Below are 10,524 nucleotides of genomic sequence, written 5' to 3'. Positions count from 1 at the left end.
ACCCTTGTTCTCTAGCTTTCTTTTTTAAGATAAAACTCCACCCCCAGGGGGGCGGCGCCGGGGAAAAAAACAGAACAGACACCTACCACACACAGTCACAAACGTCAGACCCAAATACCTTGTCTCCATCAGTATTTTGAATACAGTAATATTACAGGGCATTAGGAGAAAATAGAGTTAAATTACAGCATCACCTTCCCACAAAGAAAAAACTTGAGGAGAAGGGAAGCTTCCATTACACAAGGCTCAGATGAAATGTTAAAGCCCACAAATATTTAGTAACACACACTATCATGAGACCTAGCTATCTTCTTGATATAACCCCCACCACTTCTCAAGCAATAGTCAATGCTTGAAGGCAGCAAGGGACCTGGAGATTTGCCATAAGAGTTCCACCATAAAGCTTGTTGAAAACCTCTGTACTTAAGTGACGGCCTTAGCTGAATATCAGTTAGATCAACGTCAGTGCAAGGTATGGAATTGCTACAAGCTATATGTATAGGTTGAAATGCGTAAGTCCCATAAATTTTATCAAACTTCACTCCAGAAATCACCACTGTTCCTGTCTGGTTCTTGCACACAAGCTTGTCACAGTAGTATTGGTCTACCATTATTGGACTCTTCACATCTTCCACTTGGACTCTTGAGAACGACACATTCTTTACCATCCCAGTGCCACCCTAGTTCCATAAAACAACTCAGATATCAGTATAATATCCTATTCACTTAGCAAATATAGAGAAAAGTTTGTTCTGTAATTAGTTCAATGTATATATATATGCATATTTATATATATGTCTATATATATACCTGCCATGTCTTGATCCTTACTCCATATAGTGTGTTTTTCATTGAAACATCGTTAACCATGATGTTGGAAACACATGCCGCACTTCTGTCTTTTCCTAATCCTCCTATGCTGAAGTCAGAACAGTTAAAAAGACAATGATATTAGTAGTTTTTTTAATGGTAGTAGTACTAATAAAATATAATAGAATATAGCCAACTATCAGTATTCGTTTTTTACCTCATACCATGTCCTGGGCCACGGTTAATATTGTGAATATGAATATTTGAGCAACCAATTTGGATGGATACACAGTCATCTCCTGTCAAAGATTGGAAACAGAACATTGTTTTTAGCTTCTGATAAAGATATGAGAATCAAGTACTTAAAAATAGATATCATTTGCACTAGTAAAATTTAATATGATTTAAGTTGGATGCCTGGCATGCTAACGGTGCTGCAAAATATAAATTGGCTTTGTAATTAGGTATATAATTTTTTAAAAGCACGTCTTAAAAGTTAACTGCTGTGCCATTTACTGTTTAAACATCAAAAGGTTTTCTGATTCAATCATTGTCCTAGTCAAAGTGGACATCATTTAGCTTAGCAAAATCTCTATAGTACAATACACCATACGGCATCATTAATAATTTATCTGTTTTGTCAGGTAGGAGAGGAATGTGCCATCACTAGTTTACTAAAAAGTATGGTAAATTGTGAATTATAATACTGAGTTTGTATATTAATAATTAAGACTGTATGGTAAAAACATAAGGCATACCACTTCCAATGTTGGAATGTTGAATCTCGGCATCCTGTGAGTTCTGTAAGTGAATACCATCAGTGTTTTGACTGTTTTCTGGGGAAGATATTGTAATGTTATTCACTTTGATCCCTTTTGAATTGTCGAACTTTGGATGGCACAGAGGACTATTTATGATTGTGATATCACGAACCGTTACATCATTGCTAGAATAAAACCTTACAGCCTGCAAACAGATGGACATTGTCATTAGTGAGAAACACCTGATGAGAAATGTAACACATTACTAAACAAATATGTCTCAGACATGTTACCACTTACAGTAGGCTTCATGCCTGGAATCTGTTTAGAATAATATCCCTTCTTCTGTGGGAATTCATTGGAAAAAAATAAGTCCAAGTCAGTTTCTTGTTCTAAATATCCTTTGATGAACTTTGTTCACAGATACTTAAATTGAATATGCTTTTTTTAGCCCCCTCCTTTTTGGCCGAAGCATACTTGCATAGGAGAAATCTGTGAGGAGGTCCACCAGTTAAAGCCTTGGCCATCTATGGTGCCAGAACCCTGGATGGTGAAGCTGTGGATGTATTTGAAATTTATCCATTGAAATAAACTGGATTTTGGCCAGGAAGATATTGCAGGAGGAGCCATTAGAGTCCCATCTATCTGTATGAAAACAGATTATATTTGATTCATTTCTATGAAGCATGGTGACTCTCTCCTAAAGTGAAAATGTGCTCAACAGGACAATTTTTCTTGGATTTATTCTTTCAGTCTTTAAAAGTTGTATTCGGCTCTGACTATTGAATCGAGCTAAGTAGACCTACTAAAAGCTGTGGTTTTATTTTATTTTTAATTCACAGATCTCCAACATGATGCATTACATGAAGATAATTGAACTCCTTATCCCTCGGACCAAGAAATGTTGGTTTCATGGACCATTTTAACTTTCATTGGCCCAACATTCCAAGTTGCATAAACTTTGCCAATAATTTTATCATAACCTCTAACATTCTCTTCAACAGAAAGTTTGTTGGGTTTGACAGTAACTATGGCACAAATCCATGAACATCATAAAAGTTGATGCCATATAATAAACATGCAATCTTTTAACTGTAATATTATATATCATTCAACAGAATATATATTCTTCCTCTTAGTTTTCCTGCTTTGGATATTGCTTCTTTAAGAATCAGTGAACCATGGTAAATAGAACAGAAAAGCAAACCTGAAGAGTAAGGTGAGGCATACAGGGTCCTTGTAAAGTAATGGGCATGATTAGGAATCTGTGTTCTGCTGGAATTTCCACTGTACCACCAACTTTGCAGGCAGCTTCCCATGATGCTAAAAGTGCCTGCTTAATCAATCAACATTGCACAAAAGTAAAAGCTTTACTTCTTCTCAGAACTCACTTAACAAATTCGTCATATACCTAAGAACCTCACCACTTTGTATGTAAATTATGGTTACTTTTGCTTTACCCTGGAATCATCAGAAATCCCATTGGCCTTGGCTCCGAAAGACAGAACATCAAAATTGTCGGTTTGAGTTTGAGTTGGAGATGAGGCAGGACCCTGAGAATGAGCATGGTGGCCATGGCCATGATGTCTATGAGGTTTTCTTGTCCTGTTATGACTCTTCCTTGCTTCCACAGAAATGAAACAGCAAGACAAGAATCAGTAAGAAGAGGAGAAAGAGCAGAGAATTATTTGTGTTTCTCTTCATTTCTCTTCTACTCTTTTGATATTTCCTTGTAGCTTCAGTTCTGGGAAACTTAGGTGGTGATGGTATATCTGTGACAGTATAGTATGTATGACCGTTATAGACAGTTTATATAATGAAAATTTGAAGGATTTAACAGCCTTCTTTTATTTGTTATAATTTTTAAAAGACGCACTTTTCTTAAAAGTTGTTAAATCACTGATTAAGTTACAACAGTAGGCCCTATATCCAGGGACTAGTTGGATTCCCTTGTAATATAATATGAAGATTCCTGTCATTAATTGGTTTGGTTCGTTGTTATATGATTGTCTTGAAAAAACCAGAACTTTATCAATCTATGGCTGTTTCTGAAGTTGTGACTTGTGAGGGATGGCATTAAAAAATGACGCTAAAATGTAAAAAGATGACTTCATTCGCTCCAAAAAAAAAAAAAAAGATGGCTTTATCATTGTACAATAAGTCTATTAAACTGATAGTTGCATACTAGTTTAGGTAATTGGTATATGTCAAGTAAAAAGGGGGAATTGCATTTTGGGATCAATATAACAGTTTAATTTCATTTTGGCACCGAAAAATTTCAAAGTTTTGGTTAAATAACAGTTTAATAATAACATAATATCCTTCGAGTTTTTGTTATAAGTAACAAATCACAACTTTACGTAAATTAATAAAGCTAGTTAAAATTAGTTATTTCTTGTGAAATATCAAAATCACCCTCAATAAAAATTATTGGTTAGAAGAGTTTGGATAATTAATTAGGAAGTTTTATAGTTAGTTAGGGATACTAAATGAAAAAAATGTTTTGGATGAAACATGTTATAAAATATATTAGAGGTTAAAGACTAAAATGAATATTGCATAATTACAACTTTTCCCAAAATATACCATGTTAAATTTTGGAAGATCGGTAAGTTGTATAAATTGCAAAATGAGTATCAAATTTTTGCCATGAGTGCTTCAGAAATTTGACACTGGCTTTCTGAAATTCAGCCAGTTTTGCTGTAAAGCTAATTACCATTTTGTGTTGTTAACACCGTTACTGATCTAATCATTATTATAAGCCGCAACTTCAGAATGTAATATGCATTATTTGGTTAAGTGGGACGGTGGATAAAGAAATTAAGTTCTTTTCATTTAAGATATTTATCGTTATCATCAACTCATTGGATAGCATAGTTTAATAAAACCTTTTAATTTGATCTATTGCATAATTAAGCTGCCGGAATTGACAGGATAATAGTTTGGCTGGATCAGTCATTTGTGATGATCAGCAAAAGCAAACATTACCTCAATCCCACCATGAATTCATATAACCTAGTCATTGAACACAAATTCATAATTATATTATTACAACTAGACTCGTTTAAGCTATTTTTTGAAGGGAATTTTTTAATCAATCAACTTATATATATGCATGAATTTAGAAAAATAAAGTGGTGGTCTTAAATTTCAGTAATTAAATTCTCCTTCTTTTGTTTTAAAAATAAATTTAAATAACTTGGATGGTTAAGGGAGGTCTCATGGTTTATAACATTTATATAGAAAATTACAAATTAGCTACTAATTAATAAGATTACCACGTTAACAAATGATACTCCTTTCAGTACTAAATGTAGGAATTAATCGGAGAGTTTGCTTTAATTTTAAATGTAAAAATATTTATGTGCAAATTTGTTTTAAAAGTTTTCACTCAGGAGTAATGTTGCTCCAAAAGCTTCTTTTTTTTCAGGTTCTAGATTGCCTTAGAAGTATGGAAATAGAGCAATCATTATTATTAAAAATGCTAATTGTTAACATCAATTTTTTAATAGTTAACATTAGTTTTTTAACATAGGGCAACATTGCTATATTTTGAAACTTTATAGGCGACATTGAACCTAAAAAAAACTCCTGGGACAATATTGCTGTTGAGCAAAAACTTATAAGGTAAATTTACATCTTAATCCAATAAAAATCTGAATCCATTTGGTTTTCTAAATTTATAATGTTCCTCCCAAATTATCCCTAATTGTACAATTTAAATGAAGGTTCTCATATAGGGATAGTTTTCATTGTAAATGATTAAAGACGGTATCTTAAGAAACGCAACACGTTTGTACCTCAAATATGGTTACTTCTAATAACATGATACGTATGCTTTGGCCCCAAAAAAAAAAAAAAAAGGTCTTGGAAGGAACTACTTTCATAATCAGCCATCAAATATAATTAAGGCTGTTGTGAGTTGGGTAACAATTGAGAAAGTGGCATAATAATGGAAGGCTCTAATGGATAACCAAGTCAGTATAGCGTGCTTGTTGTATATAGAAAGTGGACTGTAAAGTGCATAACTTTTTTCTAGTTCATCGTAGAGCAGTGTAAGACAAAACATGACCAACCTGGTTTTAAAGTGGCCTTAGGGTTTCATGTTTTTGGTTAATAGACAAATCAAAGTTGGCCACGCAAGCACTGACAAGTCTAAACTAAGAAATACACACACACACACACACAACAGAAACAAATTAAAGCTGCTGGGTATAGGAAGCCAAGGGTGGTAGCTTTTTAATAATTAGAAATTTGAAGATGGTGGTCTGCACGTAGAGATTATTATTGTTAATATTATATATATATAAAGTTTACAGTATATGCGTAAAGGGAAAAGAGTAGGGTCGAATGAATTGAGGGTGTGTCGGTGAATTTGTCTTTGTTGGAGCACGCGTGCCACTTTGCCACCCATCTTCTGGTTCTGCAAATTTTAACTGTGAAAATGCTTTCTTTTATGGGCTTTTAGGGGTCACATTTCATTGACTGATCAGAGATGTTCAACTTGAATTCCACACTTCATTCTACCTTTCGAATTAAATTGTTTGAGAATCTTTGATTTTCTTTTTCTTTTTTCTTTTTGGCCCTCGGTTATGTGGTTATTAATTAATTATGAGACAAAATTTGATAGAGAGATAGCACATAAAAAATTGGCGCAGAGCCATCACAAATAGACATCATGAACTCACAACCAATATGATTTATACGCACTCCAATTGTACTAACTAAAAGCAATATGAGATTCCCCTGAACCTTTTGATGAGCATGAAAGAACAAAAGATTGAAGTGTCAAAAGACACCAGAATGTTGATGAAGTTTTGGTAAGTTTACTAGCTAGTTTGAATAGGAATCTTGAAAGAGTTTACTCTTAATTATAGGAGCTTCATAACGTAAAAATTCTTATTCAACCAGAAGACTGATTACAAATGATGGATACAATATACTTCAGAATAGTTCGACATAATATATTGGCTAGGAACTACTAAAAGCCGGCTCATCAAAGACTCAAAATAATTACTCCTCCGGTCCTTAATATAGAACCCAATTGTTGAGTTAGTTTTGGTCCTAAATATAAGAACCATTTCTCATATTTATCAATTTTCTCTAAATTACCTCTATAGATACTCTCCCAACTATAACCAAATAAAAGAGGGAGATGAGATATTAAAAAAGATGATTCTGGTGTTTTAGGAAAAATGTGTCATATTTCTTATAATTAACTAACTTACCTAACTTCCTTAATCTAATTAAATTAGTTAAATGGGTCTTATATTAAGGACCGGAAGAGTAATAACCTTTGAGCTTAATATAAAGGCTTCTTTGGAAGTTCTAAATATAAGACCTTAATTAATTTATTGTTTTTTAAATTTATAATTATTTTCTCAAAATATTCTTGTTGAATGTAAGAGGTTCCTACGAAGAAGTAGTCCAATACACATGATTAAAGAAAGTAATTTAGAAAAATGAACACATAGTTATTATAAATAACGAATTTAATTAATTTTTTAATATTTTTAAATTAGTTTTTTAGTTATTACATTAAGCACAAGAGGTAGTACTAGCCTGAGAAAACAACATAGACTTGAAATAACATGAGACTGAAAAGCAAAATATACCGACTAACTTAATCCTAAAATTTGTCTAAATACAATTAGCCAGCTTAAATCAGCTTGTTAAACCAAAATAACATTAAGCGCAAATTTTTGGTCGTTTAGTTTCAAAATCTTTTAGTTACTATAAGGTCTTATATACCTAGTTAAAATTACCAAGGACATGTTTGAAAATCATGCATTAATTGATGTTTACCTGAATTTTGCAAATTCTTTGATCTTGAGGATTAAAAAAAAATCATCTAGAATATATATAAAAAGGAACAAATGAAAGGGAGTACATCACATTCACTCAAATAACACAAATAAACCTCAAGCTCAAAACTTGAAGAGGATCTATAAGATGTTGAACTCGGCTCTATTTAGTGGAGCATACCAATAATCGCCACTTAAAAACAAACTGATGGGATGATTAATTCCTAAGAAGACCAAAGGGTTAAGAGCCCAAAAAGTCTGGCCCAACTCAATGTCGACTCGACAATAATAATTGTGTTCAATATTTTTAGGAAAAATTACAAAGAAAAGAAAATAATTATTAAAAAGCTCCAATAATAAGATAAGCAGCTGATAATAATAAGTTTCAAAATAGTAAATGACAATTTTTGAAACTTGTTTTATAGTTATTTTTTCCCCTTGGAATCTTATTGTAACCCCCCCCCCCTTTTTTTTAACTGAAACTTTACCAACAGCAGTTTCCTCCCCTAAAAAGATTTGTTGGCGCCACTTGCTTGATATCAACAAGATCCTACCCAGAAACAAAAAGGTTTATCCACAAGTAAAAGGACTATTAGTTCTATTAATAAATCCTATTTAAATAACTATAAACCTCACAAAGCAATGTAGAGGCAACATGCAAATAGGAGGTAGATTTGCGTGGTCTCACTTCATTATCAAACAGAACTAGCCAGAAACTTTGCACGGCTAAGTATTGCTACATTGCTTACATTTCATAAATAATAAAGACAATGGGTTCGATCGTGTCTCAAAGTCTCTCAATTAGCTTCAAAATCTCAAACAATGCTACACGTAAAAGAGAGAAAGTATAATGCGTGACTGAGATAGCGTGGCCTCTAAAAGTCAGTTGGGAAAGAAACAAAATATTAAAATTAAATGATGTTTGGCATAATTTTAGGAGCAACTGACTAATTTTTAGCCAAAAGTCACTAAAACTTGTAATAACTTTTTTTATTTCTATCTTTTGGCCTTTGTTTTTTCTTTATTTGGATATTTTAAAATTGACTTTCCAATATATCATCCAAATGAGTTTTTTTTCCTTCAAGCTAACATTTTGATGAAAGCTTATCTGAATATTAATGATATTATACTAATTGACTTTTTAACCCATGAATTTTAATTTGTAAAAATCGGTTGGGATAAAATTCGCTTTTGCCAAACTTAATCCCAACAAACCCAGATTAGCACATTAAAAGTGATTTCATGCGTGAGCAGTTGAAAGAATTGAGAATATAATTTTTAAACAAACACAAAGCTCTTTATTAAATGAATACTTTTGGTTAATAATCTTCCATGCATTGAGAGAAAATGATTTCGTTGTTTCTTTTACAAGTAGGTAAGTAAATAGCTATATTTTGAAAATTTTTTTTGTGAGAATAATCTTCCATATGCTTTTACTCATAATTTTATAAGCTTTCTTAGCTAATTATCTTAGCTACAAATAGAACAAAGATAAAAAAAGAACTATCCAATTACAGAATAAACTGTACTGAAAGAGAACATGTTATATTGGTATACAATTTGGGTTGATCGATTCCTCTTCTTTATAACTCTTTTTTTTTTTTGATATATTGGAAGCAACCTTTTTTTTTGTAACTCTAATCAAGGGAAAGTTGTGCTTAACAATAAAAGTATAGGCAATGAAATTACAACACATATTGTTCATTGGAAGATACTTAAAGATTTTGCATGCATCATGAAATTATAACATGTCACATAAAGAAAAGTATGTAAGAATTCATTATTGTTATATTATAGTGGATTTAGGAAACGTCTCTAATTTTTTATATATTTATTTGACAAGAAAAGTGTGGCGAGATTCTTAATTAGAATTAAGATGAAGTGATTTTAAATATACAAGCTTCCCGCACGCACATGCTAGTTAGCACAATAACATCACTTCATATAAGGCATAGATGTCCCGTCGGCCGTCAGGCATATTGCTGTCTGTTTTATCTTGCTTATACTTTCATTCATGTCGGAAGAGGAAATCCACACCCACTCACTCGGCGCGGAACGTCTCCTTTCCCTTTCCATCCTCTGATCATCCGCGCCGCCCTCTCAGTGCTGCTGCCTAACCACTTTTAGACTTGGCATGGCCCACAATTTTTATTAAATAACGGTTTTAATTTAAAAACAGAAGCTTCACCACCCAGAGTCACCTACTTACTCTCGCTCCAGCATCGCGTCTTCTTTCTCTCCGTCTCCGATCTTCAGGCTCATCCAGCAAAATTAGTTCACATCTTGAGAAACGCTCTCTTCTCCACCCAGCTCGACCATCTGTAAGCTGTCAGTACCGAAATCACACAGCTTTACAAGTTCACCAAGGTCCCATTTCTTTTCTTTTCTTTTCTCCTTGAATTTATAAATTTTCCTACCCGACGTTGAATACTTGGGTTTTGCTTTTGTTTTCAATCTAATCCATTCTAATGGGTTTTGTTTTGGATCCTTAGGATTACATGTCCTGTAAAGAAAGAGATATCCATCATGAAGAGATATTATGCTTAATAGATAATGAAAAAAGTATACAAAACCCAGTAGTAGACCGACGATCGGCATGGTCACCTCCCCAATCAGCATCAGAGTAGGCCCGTAAAATGAGAGAAGACCTAGCAGAGAAATGAAGGCCATGATACAAGGTTCCCTTAACATATCGAAGAATCCGGAGAATAGCCGCATAATGAGTGGTTCGGGGCTTAGACATGAACTAACTAACAATGTGAACTACATAGGCAATGTCTGGACGAGTCACAGTAAGATAGATGAGTCCTCCAACGAATTGCCGGTAACGTGTTAGGTTCTCCAACACAGTCCCATCAGTAGGAACAAAATGAGCATTAGGCTCAATGGGAGTGTTTTCAACAGCTTCACCAGTGAGCAAGGCCTTAGATATCAAATTAGAGGTATACTTGACCTGTGAAAGAGAGATACCACTCTCCCCATAATTTACCTCAAGGCCAAGAAAATAATTCAGCCTTCCAAGATCTTTCATCTCAAATTGTCCTCCTAAGTAAGTTTTAAGCTCATGAACTCCTACCAGATCACTAATGGTGATAATCATATCACCAACATATAAGAAAAGCAAAACAATACCTTGGTTACTACTTTGA

The 10,524-nt window shown here is 33.4% G+C and overlaps 1 pseudogene; it reads right to left on the bottom strand.

The window, feature by feature from the left end:
* Positions 1-275: 275 nt before the first annotated feature.
* On the bottom strand, positions 276-3,275 carry LOC114726876 (polygalacturonase At1g48100-like; annotated as a pseudogene).
* Between the last annotated feature and the right edge of the window lie 7,249 nt (positions 3,276-10,524).

The sequence above is a fragment of the Neltuma alba genome, unplaced genomic scaffold, assembly GCF_004799145.2.
Source record: "Neltuma alba isolate B1F8T4 unplaced genomic scaffold, ASM479914v2 tig00012409_pilon, whole genome shotgun sequence".
Lineage (NCBI taxonomy): Eukaryota > Viridiplantae > Streptophyta > Magnoliopsida > Fabales > Fabaceae > Neltuma > Neltuma alba.
Note: the sequence above shows the minus strand (reverse complement) of the source record. Positions and strands in the feature narration are given on the sequence as shown.